Source organism: Betta splendens, chromosome 9 (genome assembly GCF_900634795.4).
Source record: "Betta splendens chromosome 9, fBetSpl5.4, whole genome shotgun sequence".
NCBI lineage: Eukaryota > Metazoa > Chordata > Actinopteri > Anabantiformes > Osphronemidae > Betta > Betta splendens.
Genome location: NC_040889.2, coordinates 14,533,882 through 14,558,564, shown reverse-complemented (window position 1 = coordinate 14,558,564; position 24,683 = coordinate 14,533,882). Strand labels below are relative to the sequence as shown.

At 38.9% G+C, this 24,683-nt stretch overlaps 21 non-coding genes across 21 annotated transcripts; all 21 read right to left on the bottom strand.

The window, feature by feature from the left end:
- Positions 1-680: 680 nt before the first annotated feature.
- Positions 681-754, bottom strand: trnat-ugu (transfer RNA threonine (anticodon UGU)). The gene has a single exon. It is a non-coding gene; the product is annotated as a tRNA-Thr (tRNA).
- Positions 755-2,345: 1,591 nt separating this feature from the next.
- On the bottom strand, positions 2,346-2,419 carry trnat-ugu (transfer RNA threonine (anticodon UGU)). Its single transcript has one exon. It is a non-coding gene; the product is annotated as a tRNA-Thr (tRNA).
- A 2,049-nt stretch (positions 2,420-4,468) lies between these two features.
- trnat-agu (transfer RNA threonine (anticodon AGU)) lies at positions 4,469-4,542 on the bottom strand. Its single transcript has one exon. It is a non-coding gene; the product is annotated as a tRNA-Thr (tRNA).
- A 347-nt stretch (positions 4,543-4,889) lies between these two features.
- Positions 4,890-4,963, bottom strand: trnat-ugu (transfer RNA threonine (anticodon UGU)). Its single transcript has one exon. It is a non-coding gene; the product is annotated as a tRNA-Thr (tRNA).
- Positions 4,964-6,353: 1,390 nt separating this feature from the next.
- On the bottom strand, positions 6,354-6,427 carry trnat-ugu (transfer RNA threonine (anticodon UGU)). The gene has a single exon. It is a non-coding gene; the product is annotated as a tRNA-Thr (tRNA).
- A 667-nt stretch (positions 6,428-7,094) lies between these two features.
- trnat-agu (transfer RNA threonine (anticodon AGU)) lies at positions 7,095-7,168 on the bottom strand. Its single transcript has one exon. It is a non-coding gene; the product is annotated as a tRNA-Thr (tRNA).
- A 1,058-nt stretch (positions 7,169-8,226) lies between these two features.
- Positions 8,227-8,300, bottom strand: trnat-agu (transfer RNA threonine (anticodon AGU)). Its single transcript has one exon. It is a non-coding gene; the product is annotated as a tRNA-Thr (tRNA).
- A 398-nt stretch (positions 8,301-8,698) lies between these two features.
- Positions 8,699-8,772, bottom strand: trnat-ugu (transfer RNA threonine (anticodon UGU)). The gene has a single exon. It is a non-coding gene; the product is annotated as a tRNA-Thr (tRNA).
- A 1,391-nt stretch (positions 8,773-10,163) lies between these two features.
- trnat-ugu (transfer RNA threonine (anticodon UGU)) lies at positions 10,164-10,237 on the bottom strand. Its single transcript has one exon. It is a non-coding gene; the product is annotated as a tRNA-Thr (tRNA).
- Positions 10,238-11,385: 1,148 nt separating this feature from the next.
- Positions 11,386-11,459, bottom strand: trnat-agu (transfer RNA threonine (anticodon AGU)). Its single transcript has one exon. It is a non-coding gene; the product is annotated as a tRNA-Thr (tRNA).
- A 376-nt stretch (positions 11,460-11,835) lies between these two features.
- trnat-ugu (transfer RNA threonine (anticodon UGU)) lies at positions 11,836-11,909 on the bottom strand. The gene has a single exon. It is a non-coding gene; the product is annotated as a tRNA-Thr (tRNA).
- Positions 11,910-13,706: 1,797 nt separating this feature from the next.
- Positions 13,707-13,780, bottom strand: trnas-aga (transfer RNA serine (anticodon AGA)). The gene has a single exon. It is a non-coding gene; the product is annotated as a tRNA-Ser (tRNA).
- A 2,290-nt stretch (positions 13,781-16,070) lies between these two features.
- On the bottom strand, positions 16,071-16,144 carry trnat-ugu (transfer RNA threonine (anticodon UGU)). The gene has a single exon. It is a non-coding gene; the product is annotated as a tRNA-Thr (tRNA).
- A 312-nt stretch (positions 16,145-16,456) lies between these two features.
- trnas-aga (transfer RNA serine (anticodon AGA)) lies at positions 16,457-16,530 on the bottom strand. Its single transcript has one exon. It is a non-coding gene; the product is annotated as a tRNA-Ser (tRNA).
- A 3,048-nt stretch (positions 16,531-19,578) lies between these two features.
- Positions 19,579-19,652, bottom strand: trnat-agu (transfer RNA threonine (anticodon AGU)). Its single transcript has one exon. It is a non-coding gene; the product is annotated as a tRNA-Thr (tRNA).
- Positions 19,653-20,050: 398 nt separating this feature from the next.
- Positions 20,051-20,124, bottom strand: trnat-ugu (transfer RNA threonine (anticodon UGU)). Its single transcript has one exon. It is a non-coding gene; the product is annotated as a tRNA-Thr (tRNA).
- Positions 20,125-20,615: 491 nt separating this feature from the next.
- On the bottom strand, positions 20,616-20,689 carry trnat-agu (transfer RNA threonine (anticodon AGU)). The gene has a single exon. It is a non-coding gene; the product is annotated as a tRNA-Thr (tRNA).
- Positions 20,690-21,467: 778 nt separating this feature from the next.
- On the bottom strand, positions 21,468-21,541 carry trnat-agu (transfer RNA threonine (anticodon AGU)). Its single transcript has one exon. It is a non-coding gene; the product is annotated as a tRNA-Thr (tRNA).
- A 398-nt stretch (positions 21,542-21,939) lies between these two features.
- trnat-ugu (transfer RNA threonine (anticodon UGU)) lies at positions 21,940-22,013 on the bottom strand. Its single transcript has one exon. It is a non-coding gene; the product is annotated as a tRNA-Thr (tRNA).
- A 752-nt stretch (positions 22,014-22,765) lies between these two features.
- trnat-ugu (transfer RNA threonine (anticodon UGU)) lies at positions 22,766-22,839 on the bottom strand. The gene has a single exon. It is a non-coding gene; the product is annotated as a tRNA-Thr (tRNA).
- A 946-nt stretch (positions 22,840-23,785) lies between these two features.
- trnat-ugu (transfer RNA threonine (anticodon UGU)) lies at positions 23,786-23,859 on the bottom strand. Its single transcript has one exon. It is a non-coding gene; the product is annotated as a tRNA-Thr (tRNA).
- Between the last annotated feature and the right edge of the window lie 824 nt (positions 23,860-24,683).

The window sequence follows — 24,683 nt, the reverse complement described above, 5'->3', positions numbered from 1 at the left end:
AGGTATCAGCAGGCACTGCTGCGATTTGAACCCAGGATCTCCTGTTTACAAAACACGCACTTTGACCAGCTGAGCCACAGTGCCTTTTTTGCACCAAATCTAAAGTTGTTTCCACAGCTCACTATGCACCTCACTTTACATAAGACGTAGTTGAAAAGGTTTTTTAAATAATATGCAATCGATTTACATCTGTTATTGCGACATTTAAAGATGTTCCTACACCTCACTTTACATAAGGTGTACGTGAAAATGGATCTCAATTACCTACAATCTATCCAAATCTGTAATTAGGTATCACCTGGCACTGCTGTGAGTTGAACCCAGGATCTCCTGTTTACAAGACAGTCACTTTGACCAGCTAAGCAACATCACCTTATTCGGGTAAAATTTAAAGTTGTTGTTGTTTTTACAGCTCAATATGCACCTCACTTTACATAAGGTGTACTTGAAAATGCTTCTAAATAATGTGCAATCTATCAAAAGCTGTAAATAGGTTATCAGCAGGCGCTGCTGGGATTTGAACCCAGGATCGCCTGTTTACTAGACAACCACAGCGCCTTTTTTGCACGAAATCTAAAGTTGTTTCCACAGCTCACCATGCACCTCACTTTACATAAGATGTACTTGAAAATGCTTCTAAATAATGTGCAATTTATCTAAATATGTAATTTTGTATCAGCAGGCACTGCTGGGATTTGAACCCAGGATCTCCTGTTTACAAGACAGGCACTTTGACCAGCTAAACCACAGCGCCTTTTTTGTGCAATATCTAAAGTTGTTTCCACAGCTCACTTTACATAAGGTGTACGTGAAAATGGATCTCAATAACCTACAATCTATCCAAATCTGTAATTAGGTATCACCTGGCACTGCTGTGAGTTGAACACATGATCTCTTGTTTACAAGACAGGCACTTTGACCAGCTAAGCAACATCACCTTATTCGGGTAAAATTTAAAGTTGTTGTTGTTTTTACAGCTCAACATGCACCTCACTTTACATAAGGTGTACGTGAAAATGGATCTCAATAACCTACAATCTATCCAAATCTGTAATTAGGTATCACCTGGGACTGCTGTGAGTTGAACGCATGATCTCCTGTTTACAAGACAGGCACTTTGACCAGCTAAGCAACATCACTTTATTCGGGTAAAATTTAAAGTTGTTGTTGTTTTTACAGCTCAACATGCACCTCACTTTACATAAGGTGTACTTGAAAATGCTTCTAAATAATGTGCAATCTATCAAAAGCTGTAAATAGCTATCAGCAGGCGCTGCTGGGATTTCAACCCAGGATCTCCTGTTTACTAGATAGGCAATTTGACCAGCTAAGCCACAGTGCCTTTTTTGCACGAAATCTAAAGTTGTTTCCGAAGCTCACCATGCATCTCACTTTACATAAGATGTAGTTGAAAATATTTCTAAATAACATGCAATCTATTATTGTTTCTCCACCTCACTTTACATAAGGTGTACATGAAAATCTATATTACAAATGTAAGCAACTATCAAAAGACACTGCTGGGATTTGAACCCAGGATCTCTTGTTTAGAAGCCAGGCACTTTGACCATCTAAGCCACAGCACCTCAATGGGCAACATTTAAAGGTGTTTTTACAACTCAATATGCACCTCACTTTACATAAGGTGTACTTGAAAATGCTTCTAAATAATGTGCAATCTATCTAAATCTGTAATTAGGTATCACCTGGCACTGCTGTGAGATGAACGCATGATCTCCTGTTTACAAGACAGGCACTTTGACCAGCTAAGCAACATCACCTTATTCGGGTAAAATTTAAAGTTGTTGTTGTTTTTACAGCTCAACATGCACCTCACTTTACATAAGGTGTACTTGAAAATGCTTCTAAATAATGTGAAATCTATCAAAAGCTGTAAATAGGAATCAGCAGGCGCTGCTGGTATTTCAACCCAGGATCTCCTGTTTACTAGACAGGCACTTTGACCAGCTAAGCCACAGTGCCTTTTTTGCGCGAAATTTAAAGTTGTTTCCACAGCTCACCATGCACCTCACTTTACATAAGATGTAGTTGAAAATATTTCTAAATAACATGCAATCTATTATTGTTTCTCCACCTCACTTTACATAAGGTGTTCGTGAAAATCTATATACAAATGTAAGCAACTATCAAAAGACACTGCTGGGATTTGAACCCAGGATCTCTTGTTTAGAATCAGGCACTTTGATCATCTAAGCCACAGCACCTTACTGGGCAAAATTTAAAGGTGTTTTACAACTCAACATGCACCTTACTTTACATAAGGTGTACTTGAAAATGCTTCTAAATAATTTGCAATTTATCTAAATCTGTAATTTGGTATCAGCAGGCACTGCTGGGATTTGAACCCAGGATCTCCTGTTTACAAGACAGGCACTTTGACCAGCTAAGCCACAGTGCCTTTTTTGTGCAATATCTAAAGTTGTTTCCACAGCTCACTTTACATAAGGTGTACGTGAAAATGGATCTCAATAACCTACAATCTATCCAAATCTGTAATTAGGTATCACCTGGCACTGCTGTGAGTTGAACACATGATCTCTTGTTTACAAGACAGGCACTTTGACCAGCTAAGCAACATCACCTTATTCGGGTAAAATTTAAAGTTGTTGTTGTTTTTACAGCTCAACATGCACCTCACTTTACATAAGGTGTACGTGAAAATGGATCTCAATAACCTACAATCTATCCAAATCTGTAATTAGGTATCACCTGGCACTGCTGTGAGTTGAACGCATGATCTCCTGTTTACAAGACAGGCACTTTGACCAGCTAAGCAACATCACCTTATTCGGGTAAAATTTAAAGTTGTTGTTGTTTTTACAGCTCAACATGCACCTCACTTTACATAAGGTGTACTTGAAAATGCTTCTAAATAATGTGCAATCTATCAAAAGCTGTAAATAGCTATCAGCAGGCGCTGCTGGGATTTCAACCCAAGATCTCCTGTTTACTAGATAGGCACTTTGACCAGCTAAGCCACAGTGCCTTTTTTGCACGAAATCTAAAGTTGTTTCCGAAGCTCACCATGCATCTCACTTTACATAAGATGTAGTTGAAAATATTTCTAAATAACATGCAATCTATTATTGTTTCTCCACCTCACTTTACATAAGGTGTACGTGAAAATCTATATACAAATGTAAGCAACTATCAAAAGACACAGCTGGGATTTGAACCCAGGATCTCTTGTTTAGAAGCCAGGCACTTTGACCATCTAAGCCACAGCACCTTAATGGGCAACATTTAAAGGTGTTTTTACAACTCAATATGCACCTCACTTTACATAAGGTGTACTTGAAAATGCTTCTAAATAATGTGCAATCTATCTAAATCTGTAATTAGGTATCACCTGGCACTGCTGTGAGATGAACGCATGATCTCCTGTTTACAAGACAGGCACTTTGACCAGCTAAGCAACATCACCTTATTCGGGTAAAATTTAAAGTTGTTGTTGTTTTTACAGCTCAACATGCACCTCACTTTACATAAGGTGTACTTGAAAATGCTTCTAAATAATGTGAAATCTATCAAAAGCTGTAAATAGGTATCAGCAGGCGCTGCTGGTATTTCAACCCAGGATCTCCTGTTTACTAGACAGGCACTTTGACCAGCTAAGCCACAGTGCCTTTTTTGCGCGAAATTTAAAGTTGTTTCCACAGCTCACCATGCACCTCACTTTACATAAGATGTAGTTGAAAATATTTCTAAATAACATGCAATCTATTATTGTTTCTCCACCTCACTTTACATAAGGTGTTTGTGAAAATCTATATACAAATGTAAGCAACTATCAAAAGACACAGCTGGGATTTGAACCCAGGATCTCCTGTTTACAAGACAGGCACTTTGACCAGCTAAGCAACATCACCTTATTCGGGTAAAATTTAAAGTTGTTGTTGTTTTTACAGCTCAACATGCACCTCACTTTACATAAGGTGTACATGAAAATGGATCTCAATAACCTACAATCTATCCAAATCTGTAATTAGGTATCACCTGGCACTGCTGTGAGTTGAACGCATGATCTCCTGTTTACTAGACAGGCACTTTGACCAGCTAAGCCACAGCACCTTGTTATTGCGACATTTAAAGTTGTTTCTACACCTAACTTTACATAAGGTGTACGTGAAAATGGTTCTTAACAACCTGCAATTTACCTACAGATGTAAATAGGTATCACCAGGCACTGATGGGATTTGAACCCAGGATCTCCTGTTTACAAGACAGGCACTTTGACCAGCTAACCCACAGGGCCTTGTTCCTGCAATATTTAAAGTTGTTAATACACCTCACTTTACAAAAGGTGACCATCTAAGCCACAGCACCTTAATGGGCAAAATTTAAAGGTGTTTTTACAACTCAACATGCACCTCACTTTACATAAGGTGTACTTGAAAATGCTTCTAAATAATGTGCATTCTATCAAAAGCTGGAAATAGGTATCAGCAGGCGCTGCTGGGATTTGAACCCAGGATCTCCTGTTTACTAGACAGGCACTTTGACCAGCTAAGCCACAGCGCCTTGTAATTTCAATACTTAAAGTTGTTTCTACACCTAACTTTACATAAGGTGGACGTGAAAATGGTTCTAAATAACCTGCAATTTACCTACAGATGTAAATAGGTATCACCAGGCACTGCTGGGATTTGAACCCAAGATCTCCTGTTTTGAAGACAGGCACCTTGACCAGCTAACCCACAGCGCTTTGATTTGGCAAAATCTAAAGTTGTTTTCTACACCTCACTTTACATAAGGTGTACGTTAAAATGCTCCTAAATAATGTGCAATCTATCTAAATCTGTAATTTGGTATCAGCGGGCACTGCTAAATAACCTGCAATCTATCTATATGTGTAAATAGGTATCACCTGGCACTGCTGGGAGTTGAACCCAGGATCTCCTGTTTACAAGACAGGCACTTTGACCAGCTAAGCCACAGCGCCGTTGTTGCTGCAATATTTAAAGATGTTCCTACACCTCACTTTACATAAGGTGTACGTGAAAATGGATCTCAATAACCTACAATCTATCCAAATCTGTAATTAGGTATCACCTGGCACTGCTGTGAGTTGAACGCATGATCTCCTGTTTACAAGACAGGCACTTTGACCAGCTAAGCAACATCACCTTATTCGGGTAAAATTTAAAGTTGTTGTTGTTTTTACAGCTCAACATGCACCTCACTTTACATAAGGTGTACTTGAAAATGCTTCTAAATAATGTGCAATCTATCAAAAGCTGTAAATAGGTATCAGCAGGCGCTGCTGGTATTTCAACCCAGGATCTCCTGTTTACTAGACAGGCACTTTGACCAGCTAAGCCACAGTGCCTTTTTTGCGCGAAATCTAAAGTTGTTTCCACAGCTCACCATGCACCTCACTTTACATAAGATGTAGTTGAAAATATTTCTAAATAACATGCAATCTATTATTGTTTCTCCATCTCACTTTACATAAGGTGTACGTGAAAATCTATATACAAATGTAAGCAACTATCAAAAGACACTGCTGGGATTTCAACCCAGGATCTCTTGTTTAGAAGCCAGGCACTTTGACCATCTAAGCCACAGCACCTTAATGGGCAAAATTTAAAGGTGTTTTTACAACTCAATATGCACCTCACTTTACATAAGGTGTACTTGAAAATGCTTCTAAATATTCTGCAATCTATCTAAATCTGTAATTAGGTATCACCTGGCACTGCTGTGAGATGAACGCATGATCTCCTGTTTACAAGACAGGCACTTTGACCAGCTAAGCAACATCACCTTATTCGGGTAAAATTTAAAGTTGTTGTTGTTTTTACAGCTCAACATGCACCTCACTTTACATAAGGTGTACTTGAAAATGCTTCTAAATAATGTGAAATCTATCAAAAGCTGTAAATAGGTATCAGCAGGCGCTGCTGGTATTTCAACCCAGGATCTCCTGTTTACTAGACAGGCACTTTGACCAGCTAAGCCACAGTGCCTTTTTTGCGCGAAATTTAAAGTTGTTTCCACAGCTCACCATGCACCTCACTTTACATAAGATGTAGTAGAAAATATTTCTAAATAACATGCAATCTATTATTGTTTCTCCACCTCACTTTACATAAGGTGTTCGTGAAAATCTATATACAAATGTAAGCAACTATCAAAAGACACTGCTGGGATTTGAACCCAGGATCTCTTGTTTAGAATCAGGCACTTTGACCATCTAAGCCACAGCGCCTTACTGGGCAAAATTTAAAGGTGTTTTTACAACTCAACATGCACCTCACTTTACATAAGGTGTACTTGAAAATGCTTCTAAATAATTTGCAATTTATCTAAATCTGTAATTTGGTATCAGCAGGCACTGCTGGGATTTGAACCCAGGATCTCCTGTTTACAAGACAGGCACTTTGACCAGCTAAGCCACAGCGCCTTTTTTGTGCAATATCTAAAGTTGTTTCCACAGCTCACTTTACATAAGGTGTACGTGAAAATGGATCTCAATTACCTACAATCTATCCAAATCTGTAATTAGGTATCACCTGGCACTGCTGTGAGTTGAACCCAGGATCTCCTGTTTACAAGACAGGCACTTTGACCAGCTAAGCAACATCACCTTATTCGGGTAAAGATGTTCCTACACCTCACTTTACATAAGGTGTACGTGAAAATGGATCTCAATTACCTACAATCTATCCAAATCTGTAATTAGGTATCACCTGGCACTGCTGTGAGTTGAACCCAGGATCTCCTGTTTAGAAGACAGGCACTTTGACCAGCTAAGCAACATCACCTTATTCGGGTAAAATTTAAAGTTGTTGTTGTTTTTACAGCTCAACATGCACCTCACTTTACATAATGTGTACTTGAAAATGCTTCTAAATAATGTGCAATCTATCAAAAGCTGTAAATAGGCATCAGCAGGCGCTGCTGGTATTTCAACCCAGGATCTCATGTTTACTAGACAACCACAGCGCCTTTTTTGCACGAAATCTAAAGTTGTTTCAACAGCTCACCATGCACCTCACTTTACATAAGATGTAGTTGAAAAGGTTTCTAAAAAATATACTAATAACTACTGCTAATAACTAGGTATCAGCAGGCACTGCTGGGATTTGAACCCAGGATCTCCTGTTTACTAGACAGGCACTTTGACCAGCTAAGCCACAGCGCCTTGTAATTTCAATATTTAAAGTTGTTTCTACACCTAACTTTACATAAGGTGGACGTGAAAATGGTTCTAAATAACCTGCAATTTACCTACAGATGTAAATAGGTATCACCAGGCACTGCTGGGATTTGAACCCAAGATCTCCTGTTTTCAAGACAGGCACCTTGACCAGGTAACCCACAGCGCCTTGATTTGGCATAAGATGTAGTTGAAAATATTTCTAAATAACATGCAATCTATTATTGTTTCTCCACCTCACTTTACATAAGGTGTACGTGAAAATCTATATACAAATGTAAGCAACTATCAAAAGACACTGCTGGGATTTGAACCCAAGATCTCTTGTTTAGAAGCCAGGCACTTTGACCAGCTAACCCACAGGGCCTTGTTCCTGCAATATTTAAAGTTGTTAATACACCTCACTTTACAAAAGGTGACCATCTAAGCCACAGCACCTTAATGGGCAAAATTTAAAGGTGTTTTTACAACTCAATATGCACCTCACTTTACATAAGGTGTACGTTAAAATGCTCCTAAATAATGTGCAATCTATCTAAATCTGTAATTTGGTATCAGCGGGCACTGCTGGGATTTGAACCTACACCTCACTTTACATAAGGTGTATGTGAAAATGCTTCTAAATAACCTGCAATCTATCTATATGTGTAAATAGGTATCACCTGGCACTGCTGGGAGTTGAACCCAGGATCTCCTGTTTACAAGACAGGCACTTTGACCAGCTAAGCAACATCACCTTATTCGGGTAAAATTTAAAGTTGTTGTTGTTTTTACAGCTCAATATGCACCTCACTTTACATAAGGTGTACTTGAAAATGCTTCTAAATAATGTGCAATCTATCAAAAGCTGTAAATAGGTATCAGCAGGCGCTGCTGGGATTTGAACCCAGGATCGCCTGTTTACTAGACAACCACAGCGCCTTTTTTGCACGAAATCTAAAGTTGTTTCAATAGCTCACCATGCACCTCACTTTACATAAGATGTAGTTGAAAAGGTTTCTAAATCATATACTAATAACTACTGCTAATAACTAGGTATCAGCAGGCACTGCTGGGATTTGAACCCAGGATCTCCTGTTTACTAGACAGGCACTTTGACCAGCTAAGCCACAGCGCCTTGTAATTTCAATATTTAAAGTTGTTTCTACACCTAACTTTACATAAGGTGGACGTGAAAATGGTTATAAATAACCTGCAATTTACCTACAGATGTAAATAGGTATCACCAGGCACTGCTGGGATTTGAACCCAAGATCTCCTGTTTTCAAGACAGGCACCTTGACCAGCTAACCCACAGCGCCTTGATTTGGCAAAATCTAAAGTTGTTTCTACACCTCACTTTACATAAGGTGTACGTTAAAATGCTCCTAAATAATGTGCAATCTATCTAAATCTGTAATTTGGTATCAGCGGGCACTGCTGGGATTTGAACCTACACCTCACTTTACATAAGGTGTATGTGAAAATGCTTCTAAATAACCTGCAATCTATCTATATGTGTAAATAGGTATCACCTGGCACTGCTGGGAGTTGAACCCAGGATCTCCTGTTTACAAGACAGGCACTTTGACCAGCTAAGCCACAGCACCCTTGTTGCTGCAATATTTAAAGATGTTCCTACACTTCACTTTACATAAGGTGTACGTGAAAATGGATCTCAATTACCTACAATCTATCCAAATCTGTAATTAGGTATCACCTGGCACTGCTGTGAGTTGAACCCAGGATCTCCTGTTTACAAGACAGGCACTTTGACCAGCTAAGCAACATCACCTTATTCGGGTAAAATTTAAAGTTGTTGTTGTTTTTACAGCTCAACATGCACCTCACTTTACATAATGTGTACTTGAAAATGCTTCTAAATAATGTGCAATCTATCAAAAGCTGTAAATAGGTATCAGCAGGCGCTGCTGGTATTTCAACCCAGGATCTCATGTTTACTAGACAGGCACTTTGACCAGCTAAGCCACAGTGCCTTTTTTGCTCGAAATCTACAGTTGTTTTTTACAGCTCACCATGCATCTCACTTTACATAAGATGTAGTTGAAAATATTTCTAAATAACATGCAATCTATTATTGTTTCTCCACCTCACTTTACATAAGGTGTACGTGAAAATCTATATACAAATGTAAGAAACTATCAAAAGACACTGCTGGGATTTGAACCCAGGATCTCTTGTTTAGAAGCCAGGCACTTTGACCATCTAAGCCACAGCACCTTAATGGGCAAAATTTAAAGGTGTTTTTACAACTCAATATGCACCTCACTTTACATAAGGTGTACTTGAAAATGCTTCTAAATAATGTGCAATTTATCTAAATCTGTAATTTGGTATCAGCAGGCACTGCTGGGATTTGAACCCAGGATCTCCTGTTTACAAGACAGGCACTTTGACCAGCTAAGCAACATCACCTTATTCGGGTAAAATTTAAAGTTGTTGTTGTTTTTACAGCTCAACATGCACCTCACTTTACATAAGGTGTACTTGAAAATGCTTCTAAATAATGTGCAATCTATCAAAAGCTGTAAATAGCTATCAGCAGGCGCTGCTGGGATTTCAACCCAAGATCTCCTGTTTACTAGATAGGCACTTTGACCAGCTAAGCCACAGTGCCTTTTTTGCACGAAATCTAAAGTTGTTTCCGAAGCTCTCCATGCATCTCACTTTACATAAGATGTAGTTGAAAATATTTCTAAATAACATGCAATCTATTATTGTTTCTCCACCTCACTTTACATAAGGTGTACGTGAAAATCTATATACAAATGTAAGCAACTATGAAAAGACACTGCTGGGATTTGAACCCAGGATCTCTTGTTTAGAAGCCAGGCACTTTGACCATCTAAGCCACAGCACCTTACTGGGCAAAATTTAAAGGTGTTTTACAACTCAACATGCACCTCACTTTACATAAGGTGTACTTGAAAATGCTTCTAAATAATGTGCAATTTATCTAAATCTGTAATTTGGTATCAGCAGGCACTGCTGGGATTTGAACCCAGGATCTCCTGTTTACAAGACAGGCACTTTGACCAGCTAAGCCACAGCGCCTTTTTTGTGCAATATCTAAAGTTGTTTCCACAGCTCACTTTACATAAGGTGTACGTGAAAATGGATCTCAATAACCTACAATCTATCCAAATCTGTAATCAGGTATCACCTGGCACTGCTGTGAGTTGAACACATGATCTCCTGTTTACAAGACAGGCACTTTGACCAGCTAAGCAACATCACCCTTTTCGGGTAAAATTTAAAGTTGTTGTTGTTTTTACAGCTCAACATGCACCTCACTTTACATAAGGTGTACGTGAAAATGGATCTCAATAACCTACAATCTATCCAAATCTGTAATTAGGTATCACCTGGCACTGCTGTGAGTTGAACGAATGATCTCCTGTTTACAAGACAGGCACTTTGACCAGCTAAGCAACATCACCTTATTCGGGTAAAATTTAAAGTTGTTGTTGTTTTTACAGCTCAACATGCACCTCACTTTACATAAGGTGTACTTGAAAATGCTTCTAAATAATGTGAAATCTATCAAAAGCTGTAAATAGGTATCAGCAGGCGCTGCTGGTATTTCAACCCAGGATCTCCTGTTTACTAGACAGGCACTTTGACCAGCTAAGCCACAGTGCCTTTTTTGCGCGAAATCTAAAGTTGTTTCCACAGCTCACCATGCACCTCACTTTACATAAGATGTAGTTGAAAATATTTCTAAATAACATGCAATCTATTATTGTTTCTCCATCTCACTTTACATAAGGTGTACGTGAAAATCTATATACAAATGTAAGCAACTATCAAAAGACACTGCTGGGATTTCAACCCAGGATCTCTTGTTTAGAAGCCAGGCACTTTGACCATCTAAGCCACAGCACCTTAATGGGCAAAATTTAAAGGTGTTTTTACAACTCAATATGCACCTCACTTTACATAAGGTGTACTTGAAAATGCTTCTAAATATTCTGCAATCTATCTAAATCGGTAAATAGGTATCAGCAGGCAATGCTGCGATTTGAACTCAGGATCTCCTGTTTACAAAACACGCACTTTGACCAGCTGAGCCACAGTGCCTTTTTTGCACCAAATCTAAAGTTGTTTCCACAGCTCACTATGCACCTCACTTTACATAAGATGTAGTTGAAAAGGTTTCTAAATAATATGCAATCGATTTACATCTGTAAATAGGTATCAGCAGGCACTGCTGGGATTTGAACCCAGGATCTCCTGTTTACTAGACAGGCACTTTGACCAGCTAAGCCACAGCGCCTTGTTATTGCGACATTTAAAGTTGTTTCTACACCTAACTTTACATAAGGTGTTCGTGAAAATGGTTCTTAACAACCTGCAATTTACCTACAGATGTAAATAGGTATCACCAGGCACTGATGGGATTTGAACCCAGGATCTCCTGTTTACAAGACAGGCACTTTGACCAGCTAACCCACAGGGCCTTGTTCCTGCAATATTTAAAGTTGTTAATACACCTCACTTTACAAAAGGTGACCATCTAAGCCACAGCACCTTAATGGGCAAAATTTAAAGGTGTTTTTACAACTCAATATGCACCTCACTTTACATAAGGTGGACTTGAAAATGCTTCTAAATAATGTGCAATTTATCTAAATCTGTAATTTTGTATCAGCAGGCACTGCTGGGATTTGAACCCAGGATCTCCTGTTTACAAGACAGGCACTTTGACCAGCTAAGCCACAGCGCCTTTTTTGTGCAAAATCTAAAGTTGTTTCCACAGCTCACTTTACATACGGTGTACTTGAAAATGCTTCTAAATAATGTGCAAATGGATCTCAATAACCTACAATCTATCCAAATCTGTAATAAGGTATCACCTGGCACTGCTGTGAGTTGAACGCATGATCTCCTGTTTACAAGACAGGCACTTTGACCAGCTAAGCAACATCACCTTATTCGGGTAAAATTTAAAGTTGTTGTTGTTTTTACAGCTCAATATGCACCTCACTTTACATAAGGTGTACTTGAAAATGCTTCTAAATAATGTGCAATCTATCAAAAGCTGTAAATAGGTATCAGCAGGCGCTGCTGGGATTTCAACCCAGGATCTCCTGTTTACTAGATAGGCACTTTGACCAGCTAAGCCACAGTGCCTTTTTTGCACGAAATCTAAAGTTGTTTCCGAAGCTCACCATGCATCTCACTTTACATAAGATGTAGTTGAAAATATTTATAAATAACATGCAATCTATTATTGTTTCTCCACCTCACTTTACATAAGGTGTACGTGAAAATCTATATACAAATGTAAGCAACTATCAAAAGACACTGCTGGGATTTGAACCCAGGATCTCTTGTTTAGAAGCCAGGGACTTTGACCATCTAAGCCACAGCACCTTAATGGGCAACATTTAAAGGTGTTTTTACAACTCAATATGCACCTCACTTTACATAAGGTGTACTTGAAAATGCTTCTAAATAATGTGCAATCTATCTAAATCTGTAATTAGGTATCACCTGGCACTGCTGTGAGATGAACGCATGATCTCCTGTTTACAAGACAGGCACTTTGACCAGCTAAGCAACATGACCTTATTCGGGAAAAATTTAAAGTTGTTGTTGTTTTTACAGCTCAACATGCACCTCACTTTACATAAGGTGTACTTGAAAATGCTTCTAAATAATGTGAAATCTATCAAAAGCTGTAAATAGGTATCAGCAGGCGCTGCTGGTATTTCAACCCAGGATCTCCTGTTTACTAGACAGGCACTTTGACCAGCTAAGCCACAGTGCCTTTTTTGCGCGAAATTTAAAGTTGTTTCCACAGCTCACCATGCACCTCACTTTACATAAGATGTAGTTGAAAATATTTCTAAATAACATGCAATCTATTATTGTTTCTCCATCTCACTTTACATAAGGTGTTTGTGAAAATCTATATACAAATGTAAGCAAATATCAAAAGACACTGCTGGGATTTCAACCCAGGATCTCTTGTTTAGAAGCCAGGCACTTTGACCATCTAAGCCACAGCACCTTAATGGGCAAAACTTAAAGGTGTTTTTACAACTCAATATGCACCTCACTTTACATAAGGTGTACTTGAAAATGCTTCTAAATATTCTGCAATCTATCTAAATCGGTAAATAGGTATCAGCAGGCAATGCTGCGATTTGAACCCAGGATCTCCTGTTTACAAGACAGGCACTTTGACCAGCTAAGCCACAGCGCCTTTTTTGTGCAAAATCTAAAGTTGTTTCCACAGCTCACTTTACATACGGTGTACGTGAAAATGGATCTCAATAACCTACAATCTATCCAAATCTGTAATAAGGTATCACCTGGCACTGCTGTGAGTTGAACGCATGATCTCCTGTTTACAAGACAGGCACTTTGACCAGCTAAGCAACATCACCTTATTCGGGTAAAATTTAAAGTTGTTGTTGTTTTTACAGCTCAACATGCACCTCACTTTACATAAGGTGTACTTGAAAATGCTTCTAAATAATGTGCATTCTATCAAAAGCTGGAAATAGGTATCAGCAGGCGCTGCTGGGATTTGAACCCAGGATCTCCTGTTTTCTAGACAGGCACTTTGACCAGCTAAGCCACAGCGCCTTTTTAGCACAAAATCTAAAGTTGTTTCCACAGCTCACCGTGCACCTCACTTTACATAAGATGTAGTTGAAAATATTTCTAAATAACATGCAATCTATTATTGTTTCTCCACCTCACTTTACATAAGGTGTACGTGAAAATCTATATACAAATGTAAGCAACTATCAAAGGACACTGCTGGGATTTGAACCCAAGATCTCTTGTTTAGAAGCCAGGCACTTTGACCATCTAAGCCACAGCACCTTAATGGGCAAAATTTAAAGGTGTTTTTACAACTCAATATGCACCTCACTTTACATAAGGTGTACTTGAAAATGCTTCTAAATAATGTGCAATCTTTCTAAATCTGTAATTAGGTATCACCTGGCACTGCTGTGAGTTGAACGCATGATCTCCTGTTTACAAGACAGGCACTTTGACCAGCTAAGCAACATCACCTTATTCGGGTAAAATTTAAAGTTGTTGTTGTTTTTACAGCTCAATATGCACCTCACTTTACATAAGGTGTACTTGAAAATGCTTCTAAATAATGTGCAATCTATCAAAAGCTGTAAATAGGTATCAGCAGGCGCTGCTGGGATTTCAACCCAGGATCTCCTGTTTACTAGATAGGCACTTTGACCAGCTAAGCCACAGTGCCTTTTTTGCACGAAATCTAAAGTTGTTTCCGAAGCTCACCATGCATCTCACTTTACATAAGATGTAGTTGAAAATATTTCTAAATAACATGCAATCTATTATTGTTTCTCCACCTCACTTTACATAAGGTGTACGTGAAAATCTATATACAAATGTAAGCAACTATCAAAAGACACTGCTGGGATTTGAACCCAGGATCTCTTGTTTAGAAGCCAGGGACTTTGACCATCTAAGCCACAGCACCTTAATGGGCAACATTTAAAGGTGTTTTTACAACTCAATATGCACCTCACTTTACATAAGGTGTACTTGAAAATGCTTCTAAATAATGTGCAATCTATCTAAATCTGTAATTAGGTATCACCTGGCACTGCTGTGAGATGAACGCATGATCTCCTGTTTACAAGACAGGCACTTTGACCAGCTAAGCAACATCACCTTATTCGGGAAAAATTTAAAGTTGTTGTTGTTTTTACAGCTCAACATGCACCTCACTTTACATAAGGTGTACTTGAAAATGCTTCTAAATAATGTGAAATCTATCAAAAGCTGTAAATAGGTATCAGCAGGCGCTGCTGGTATTTCAACCCAGGATCTCCTGTTTACTAGACAGGCACTTTGACCAGCTAAGCCACAGTGCCTTTTTTGCGCGAAATTTAAAGTTGTTTCCACAGCTCACCATGCACCTCACTTTACATAAGATGTAGTTGAAAATATTTCTAAATAACATGCAATCTATTATTGTTTCTCCATCTCACTTTACATAAGGTGTTTGTGAAAATCTATATACAAATGTAAGCAAATATCAAAAGACACTGCTGGGATTTCAACCCAGGATCTCTTGTTTAGAAGCCAGGCACTTTGACCATCTAAGCCACAGCACCTTAATGGGCAAAACTTAAAGGTGTTTTTACAACTCAATATGCACCTCACTTTACATAAGGTGTACTTGAAAATGCTTCTAAATATTCTGCAATCTATCTAAATCGGTAAATAGGTATCAGCAGGCAATGCTGCGATTTGAACTCAGGATCTCCTGTTTACAAAACACGCACTTTGACCAGCTGAGCCACAGTGCCTTTTTTGCACCAAATCTAAAGTTGTTTCCACAGCTCACTATGCACCTCACTTTACATAAGATGTAGTTGAAAAGGTTTCTAAATAATATGCAATCGATTTACATCTGTAAATAGGTATCAGCAGGCACTGCTGGGACTAGAACCCAGGATCTCCTGTTTACTAGACAGGCGCTTTGACCAGCTAAGCCACAGCGCCTTGTTATTGCGACATTTAAAGTTGTTTCTACACCTAACTTTACATAAGGTGTTCGTGAAAATGGTTCTTAACAACCTGCAATTTACCTACAGATGTAAATAGGTATCACCAGGCACTGATGGGATTTGAACCCAGGATCTCCTGTTTACAAGACAGGCACTTTGACCAGCTAACCCACAGGGCCTTGTTCCTGCAATATTTAAAGTTGTTAATACACCTCACTTTACAAAAGGTGACCATCTAAGCCACAGCACCTTAATGGGCAAAATTTAAAGGTGTTTTTACAACTCAACATGCACCTCACTTTACATAAGGTGTACTTGAAAATGCTTCTAAATAATGTGCAATTTATCTAAATCTGTAATTTTGTATCAGCAGGCACTGCTGGGATTTGAACCCAGGATCTCCTGTTTACAAGACAGGCACTTTGACCAGCTAAGCCACAGCGCCTTTTTTGTGCAAAATCTAAAGTTGTTTCCACAGCTCACTTTACATACGGTGTACGTGAAAATGGATCTCAATAACCTACAATCTATCCAAATCTGTAATAAGGTATCACCTGGCACTGCTGTGAGTTGAACGCATGATCTCCTGTTTACAAGACAGGCACTTTGACCAGCTAAGCAACATCACCTTATTCGGGTAAAATTTAAAGTTGTTGTTGTTTTTACAGCTCAACATGCACCTCACTTTACATAAGGTGTACTTGAAAATGCTTCTAAATAATGTGCATTCTATCAAAAGCTGGAAATAGGTATCAGCAGGCGCTGCTGGGATTTGAACCCAGGATCTCCTGTTTTCTAGACAGGCACTTTGACCAGCTAAGCCACAGCGCCTTTTTAGCACAAAATCTAAAGTTGTTTCCACAGCTCACCATGCACCTCACTTTACATAAGATGTAGTTGAAAATATTTCTAAATAACATGCAATCTATTATTGTTTCTCCACCTCACTTTACATAAGGTGTACGTGAAAATCTATATACAAATGTAAGCAACTATCAAAAGACACTGCTGGGATTTGAACCCAAGATCTCTTGTTTAGAAGCCAGGCACTTTGACCATCTAAGCCACAGCACCTTAATGGGCAAAATTTAAAGGTGTTTTTACAACTCAATATGCACCTCACTTTACATAAGGTGTACTTGAAAATGCTTCTAAATAATGTGCAATCTTTCTAAATCTGTAATTAGGTATCACCTGGCACTGCTGTGAGTTGAACGCATGATCTCCTGTTTACAAGACAGGCACTTTGACCAGCTAAGCAACATCACCTTATTCGGGTAAAATTTAAAGTTGTTGTTGTTTTTACAGCTCAATATGCACCTCACTTTACATAAGGTGTACTTGAAAATGCTTCTAAATAATGTGCAATCTATCAAAAGCTGTAAATAGGTATCAGCAGGCGCTGCTGGGATTTCAACCCAGGATCTCCTGTTTACTAGATAGGCACTTTGACCAGCTAAGCCACAGTGCCTTTTTTGCACGAAATCTAAAGTTGTTTCCGAAGCTCACCATGCATCTCACTTTACATAAGATGTAGTTGAAAATATTTCTAAATAACATGCAATCTATTATTGTTTCTCCACCTCACTTTACATAAGGTGTACGTGAAAATCTATATACAAATGTAAGCAACTATCAAAAGACACTGCTGGGATTTGAACCCAGGATCTCTTGTTTAGAAGCCAGGGACTTTGACCATCTAAGCCACAGCACCTTAATGGGCAACATTTAAAGGTGTTTTTACACCTCAATATGCAGCTCACTTTACATAAGGTGTACTTGAAAATGCTTCTAAATAATGTGCAATCTATCTAAATCTGTAATTAGGTATCACCTGGCACTGCTGTGAGATGAACGCATGATCTCCTGTTTACAAGACAGGCACTTTGACCAGCTAAGCAACATCACCTTATTCGGGAAAAATTTAAAGTTGTTGTTGTTTTTACAGCTCAACATGCACCTCACTTTACATAAGGTGTACTTGAAAATGCTTCTAAATAATGTGAAATCTATCAAAAGCTGTAAATAGGTATCAGCAGGCGCTGCTGGTATTTCAACCCAGGATCTCCTGTTTACTAGACAGGCACTTTGACCAGCTAAGCCACAGTGCCTTTTTTGCGCGAAATTTAAAGTTGTTTCCACAGCTCACCATGCACCTCACTTTACATAAGATGTAGTTGAAAATATTTCTAAATAACATGCAATCTATTATTGTTTCTCCATCTCACTTTACATAAGGTGTTTGTGAAAATCTATATACAAATGTAAGCAAATATCAAAAGACACTGCTGGGATTTCAACCCAGGATCTCTTGTTTAGAAGCCAGGCACTTTGACCATCTAAGCCACAGCACCTTAATGGGCAAAATTTAAAGGTGTTTTTACAACTCAATATGCACCTCACTTTACATAAGGTGTACTTGAAAATGCTTCTAAATATTCTGCAATCTATCTAAATCGGTAAATAGGTATCAGCAGGCAATGCTGCGATTTGAACTCAGGATCTCCTGTTTACAAAACACGCACTTTGACCAGCTGAGCCACAGTGCCTTTTTTGCACAAAATCTAAAGTTGTTTCCACAGCTCACTATGCACCTCACTTTACATAAGATGTAGTTGAAAAGGTTTCTAAATAATATGCAATCGATTTACATCTGTAAATAGGTATCAGCAGGCACTGCTGGGATGTGAACCCAGGATCTCCTGTTTACTAGACAGGCACTTTGACCAGCTAAGCCACAGCGCCTTGTTATTGCGACATTTAAAGTTGTTTCTACACCTAACTTTACATAAGGTGTTCGTGAAAATGGTTCTTAACAACCTGCAATTTACCTACAGATGTAAATAGGTATCACCAGGCACTGATGGGATTTGAACCCAGGATCTCCTGTTTACAAGACAGGCACTTTGACCAGCTAACCCACAGGGCCTTGTTCCTGCAATATTTAAAGTTGTTAATACACCTCACTTTACAAAAGGTGACCATCTAAGCCACAGCACCTTAATGGGCAAAATTTAAAGGTGTTTTTACAACTCAACATGCACCTCACTTTACATAAGGTGTACTTGAAAATGCTTCTAAATAATGTGCAATTTATCTAAATCTGTAATTTTGTATCAGCAGGCACTGCTGGGATTTGAACCCCTGTTTACAAGACAGGCACTTTGTCCAGCTAAGCCACAGCGCCTTTTTTGTGCAAAATCTAAAGTTGTTTCCACAGCTCACTTTACATACGGTGTACGTGAAAATGGATCTCAATAACCTACAATCTATCCAAATCTGTAATAAGGTATCACCTGGCACTGCTGTGAGTTGAACGCATGATCTCCTGTTTACAAGACAGGCACTTTGACCAGCTAAGCAACATCACCTTATTCGGGTAAAATTTAAAGTTGTTGTTGTTTTTACAGCTCAACATGCACCTCACTTTACATAGGGTGTACTTGAAAATGCTTCTAAATAATGTGCAATCTTTCTAAATCTGTAATTAGGTATCACCTGGCACTGCTGTGAGTTGAACGCATGATCTCCTGTTTACAAGACAGGCACTTTGACCAGCTAAGCAACATCACCTTATTCGGGTAAAATTTAAAGTTGTTGTTGTTTTTACAGCTCAATATGCACCTCACTTTACATAAGGTGTACTTGAAAATGCTTCTAAATAATGTGCAATCTATCAAAAGCTGTAAATAGGTATCAGCAGGCGCTGCTGGGATTTTAACCCAGGATCGCCTGTTTACTAGACAACCACAGCGCCTTTTTTGCACGAAATCTAAAGTTGTTTCAACAGCTCACCATGCACCTCACTTTACATAAGATGTAGTTGAAAAGGTTTCTAAATAATATACTAATAACTACTGCTAATAACTAGGTATCAGCAGGCACTGCTGGGATTTGAACCCAGGATCTCCTGTTTACTAGACAGGCACTTTGACCAGCTAAGCCACAGCGCCTTGTAATTTCAATATTTAAAGTTGTTTCTACACCGAACTTTACATAAGGTGGACGTGAAAATGGTTCTAAATAACCTGCAATTTACCTACAGATGTAAATAGGTATCACCAGGCACTGCTGGGATTTGAACCCAAAATGTCCTGTTTTCAAGACAGGCACCTTGACCAGGTAACCCACAGCGCCTTGATTTGGTAAAATCTAAAGTTGTTTCTACACCTCACTTTACATAAGGTGTACGTTAAAATGCTCCTAAATAATGTGCAATCTATCTAAATCTGTAATTTGGTATCAGCGGGCACTGCTGGGATTTGAACCTACACCTCACTTTACATAAGGTGTATGTGAAAATGCTTCAAAATAACCTGCAATCTATCTATATGTGTAAATAGGTATCACCTGGCACTGCTGGGAGTTGAACCCAGGATCTCCTGTTTACAAGACAGGCACTTTGACCAGCTAAGCCACAGCACCCTTGTTGCTGCAATATTTAAAGATGTTCCTACACCTCACTTTACATAAGGGGTACGTGAAAATGGATCTCAATTACCTACAATCTATCCAAATCTGTAATTAGGTATCACCTGGCACTGCTGTGAGTTGAACCCAGGATCTCCTGTTTAGAAGACAGGCACTTTGACCAGCTAAGCAACATCACCTTATTCGGGTAAAATTTAAAGTTGTTGTTGTTTTTACAGCTCAACATGCACCTCACTTTACATAATGTGTACTTGAAAATGCTTCTAAATAATGTGCAATCTATCAAAAGCTGTAAATAGGTATCAGCAGGCGCTGCTGGTATTTCAACCCAGGATCTCATGTTTACTAGACAACCACAGCGCCTTTTTTGCACGAAATCTAAAGTTGTTTCAACAGCTCACCATGCACCTCACTTTACATAAGATGTAGTTGAAAAGGTTTCTAAATAATATACTAATAACTACTGCTAATAACTAGGTATCAGCAGGCACTGCTGGGATTTGAACCCAGGATCTCCTGTTTACTAGACAGGCACTTTGACCAGCTAAGCCACAGCGCCTTGTAATTTCAATTTTTAAAGTTGTTTCTACACCTAACTTTACATAAGGTGGACGTGAAAATGGTTCTAAATAACCTGCAATTTACCTACAGATGTAAATAGGTATCACCAGGCACTGCTGGGATTTGAACCCAAGATCTCCTGTTTTCAAGACAGGCACCTTGACCAGGTAACCCACAGCGCCTTGATTTGTCAAAATCTAAAGTTGTTTCTACACCTCACTTTACATAAGGTGTACGTTAAAATGCTCCTAAATAATGTGCAATCTATCTAAATCTGTAATTTGGTATCAGCGGGCACTGCTGGGATTTGAACCTACACCTCACTTTACATAAGGTGTATGTGAAAATGCTTCTAAATAACCTGCAATCTATCTATATGTGTAAATAGGTATCACCTGGCACTGCTGGGAGTTGAACCCAGGATCTCCTGTTTACAAGACAGGCACTTTGACCAGCTAAGCAACATCACCTTATTCGGGTAAAATTTAAAGTTGTTGTTGTTTTTACAGCTCAATATGCACCTCACTTTACATAAGGTGTACTTGAAAATGCTTCTAAATAATGTGCAATCTATCAAAAGCTGTAAATAGGTATCAGCAGGCGCTGCTGGGATTTGAACCCAGGATCGCCTGTTTACTAGACAACCACAGCGCCTTTTTTGCACGAAATCTAAAGTTGTTTCAATAGCTCACCATGCACCTCACTTTACATAAGATGTAGTTGAAAAGGTTTCTATATAATATACTAATAACTACTGCTAATAACTAGGTATCAGCAGGCACTGCTGGGATTTGAACCCAGGATCTCCTGTTTACTAGACAGGCACTTTGACCAGCTAAGCCACAGCGCCTTGTAATTTCAATATTTAAAGTTGTTTCTACACCTAACTTTACATAAGGTGGACGTGAAAATGGTTATAAATAACCTGCAATTTACCTACAGATGTAAATAGGTATCACCAGGCACTGCTGGGATTTGAACCCAAGATCTCCTGTTTTCAAGACAGGCACCTTGACCAGGTAACCCACAGCGCCTTGATTTGTCAAAATCTAAAGTTGTTTCTACACCTCACTTTACATAAGGTGTACGTTAAAATGCTCCTAAATAATGTGCAATCTATCTAAATCTGTAATTTGGTATCAGCGGGCACTGCTGGGATTTGAACCTACACCTCACTTTACATAAGGTGTATGTGAAAATGCTTCTAAATAACCTGCAATCTATCTATATGTGTAAATAGGTATCACCTGGCACTGCTGGGAGTTGAACCCAGGATCTCCTGTTTACAAGACAGGCACTTTGACCAGCTAAGCCACAGCACCCTTGTTGCTGCAATATTTAAAGATGTTCCTACACCTCACTTTACATAAGGTGTACGTGAAAATGGATCTCAATTACCTACAATCTATCCAAATCTGTAATTAGGTATCACCTGGCACTGCTGTGAGTTGAACCCAGGATCTCCTGTTTACAAGACAGGCACTTTGACCAGCTAAGCAACATCACCTTATTCGGGTAAAATTTAAAGTTGTTGTTGTTTTTACAGCTCAACATGCACCTCACTTTACATAATGTGTACTTGAAAATGCTTCTAAATAATGTGCAATATATCAAAAGCTGTAAATAGGTATCAGCAGGCGCTGCTGGTATTTCAACCCAGGATCTCATGTTTACTAGACAGGCACTTTGACCAGCTAAGCCACAGTGCCTTTTTTGCTCGAAATCTACAGTTGTTTTTTACAGCTCACCATGCATCTCACTTTACATAAGATGTAGTTGAAAATATTTCTAAATAACATGCAATCTATTATTGTTTCTCCACCTCACTTTACATAAGGTGTACGTGAAAATCTATATACAAATGTAAGAAACTATCAAAAGACACTGCTGGGATTTGAACCCTGGAGCTCTTGTTTAGAAGCCAGGCACTTTGACCATCTAAGCCACAGCACCTTAATGGACAAAATTTAAAGGTGTTTCCACAGCTCACTATGCACCTCACTTTACATAAGATGTAGTTGAAAAGGTTTCTAAATAATATGCAATCGATGTACATCTGTAAATAGGTATCAGCAGGCACTGCTGGGATTTGAACCCAGGATCTCCTGTTTACAAGACAGGCTCTTTGACCAGCTAAGCCACAGCGCCTTTTTTGTGCAAAATCTAAAGTTGTTTCTACACCTAACTTTACATAAGGTGTACGTGAAAATGGTTCTTAATAACCTGCAATTTACCTACAGATGTAAATAGGTATCACCTGGCACTGCTGGGAGTTGAACCCAGGATCTCCTGTTTACAAGACAGGCACTTTGACCAGCTAAGCAACATCACCCTATTTTGGTAAAATTTAAAGTTGTTTTTACAGCTCAACATGCACCTCACTTTACATAAGGTGTGCTTGAAAATGCTTCTAAATAATGTGCAATCTATCTAAATCTGTAATTAGGTATCACCTGGCACTGCTGTGAGTTGAACGCATGATCTCCTGTTTACAAGACAGGCACTTTGACCAGCTAAGCAACATCACCTTATTCGGGTAAAATTTAAAGTTGTTGTTGTTTTTACAGCTCAACATGCACCTCACTTTACATAAGGTGTACTTGAAAATGCTTCTAAATAATGTGCATTCTATCAAAACCTGTAAATAGGTATCAGCAGGCGCTGCTGGGATTTGAACCGAGGATCTCCTGTTTACTAGACAGGCACTTTGACCAGCTAAGCCACAGCGCCTTTTTAGCACAAAATCTAAAGTTGTTTCCACAGCTCACCATGCATCTCACTTTACATAAGATGTAGTTGAAAATATTTCTAAATAACATGCAATCTATTATTGTTTCTCCACCTCACTTTACATAAGGTGTACGTGAAAATCTATATACAGATGTAAGCAACTTTTAAAAGACACTGCTGGGATTTGAACCCAGGATCTCTTGTTTAGAAGCCAGGCACTTTGACCATCTAAGCCACAGCACCTTAATGGGCAAAATTTAAAGGTGTTTTTACAACTCAACATGCACCTCACTTTACATAAGGTGTACTTGAAAATGCTTCTAAATAATGTGCAATTTATCTAAAACTGTAATTTTGTATCAGCAGGCACTGCTGGGATTTGAACCCAGGATCTCCTGTTTACAAGACAGGCACTTTGACCAGCTAAGCCACAGCGCCTTTTTTGTGCAAAATCTAAAGTTGTTTCCACAGCTCACTTTACATACGGTGTACGTGAAAATGGATCTCAATAACCTACAATCTATCCAAATCTGTAATAAGGTATCACCTGGCACTGCTGTGAGTTGAACGCATGATCTCCTGTTTACAAGACAGGCACTTTGACCAGCTAAGCCACAGCGCCTTGTAATTTCAATATTTATAGTTGTTTCTACACCTAACTTTACATAAGGTGGACGTGAAAATGGTTCTAAATAACCTGCAATTTACCTACAGATGTAAATAGGTATCACCAGGCACTGCTGGGATTTGAACCCAAGATCTCCTGTTTTCAAGACAGGCACCTTGACCAGGTAACCCACAGCGCCTTGATTTGTCAAAATCTAAAGTTGTTTCTACACCTCACTTTACATAAGGTGTACGTTAAAATGCTCCTAAATAATGTGCAATCTATCTAATTCTGTAATTTGGTATCAGCGGGCACTGCTGGGATTTGAACCTACACCTCACTTTACATAAGGTGTATGTGAAAATGCTTCTAAATAACCTGCAATCTATCTATATGTGTAAATAGGTATCACCTGGCACTGCTGGGAGTTGAACCCAGGATCTCCTGTTTACAAGACAGGCACTTTGACCAGCTAAGCAACATCACCTTATTCGGGTAAAATTTAAAGTTGTTGTTGTTTTTACAGCTCAATATGCACCTCACTTTACATAAGGTGTACTTGAAAATGCTTCTAAATAATGTGCAATCTATCAAAAGCTGTAAATAGGTATCAGCAGGCACTGCTGGGATTTGAACCCAGGATCGCCTGTTTACT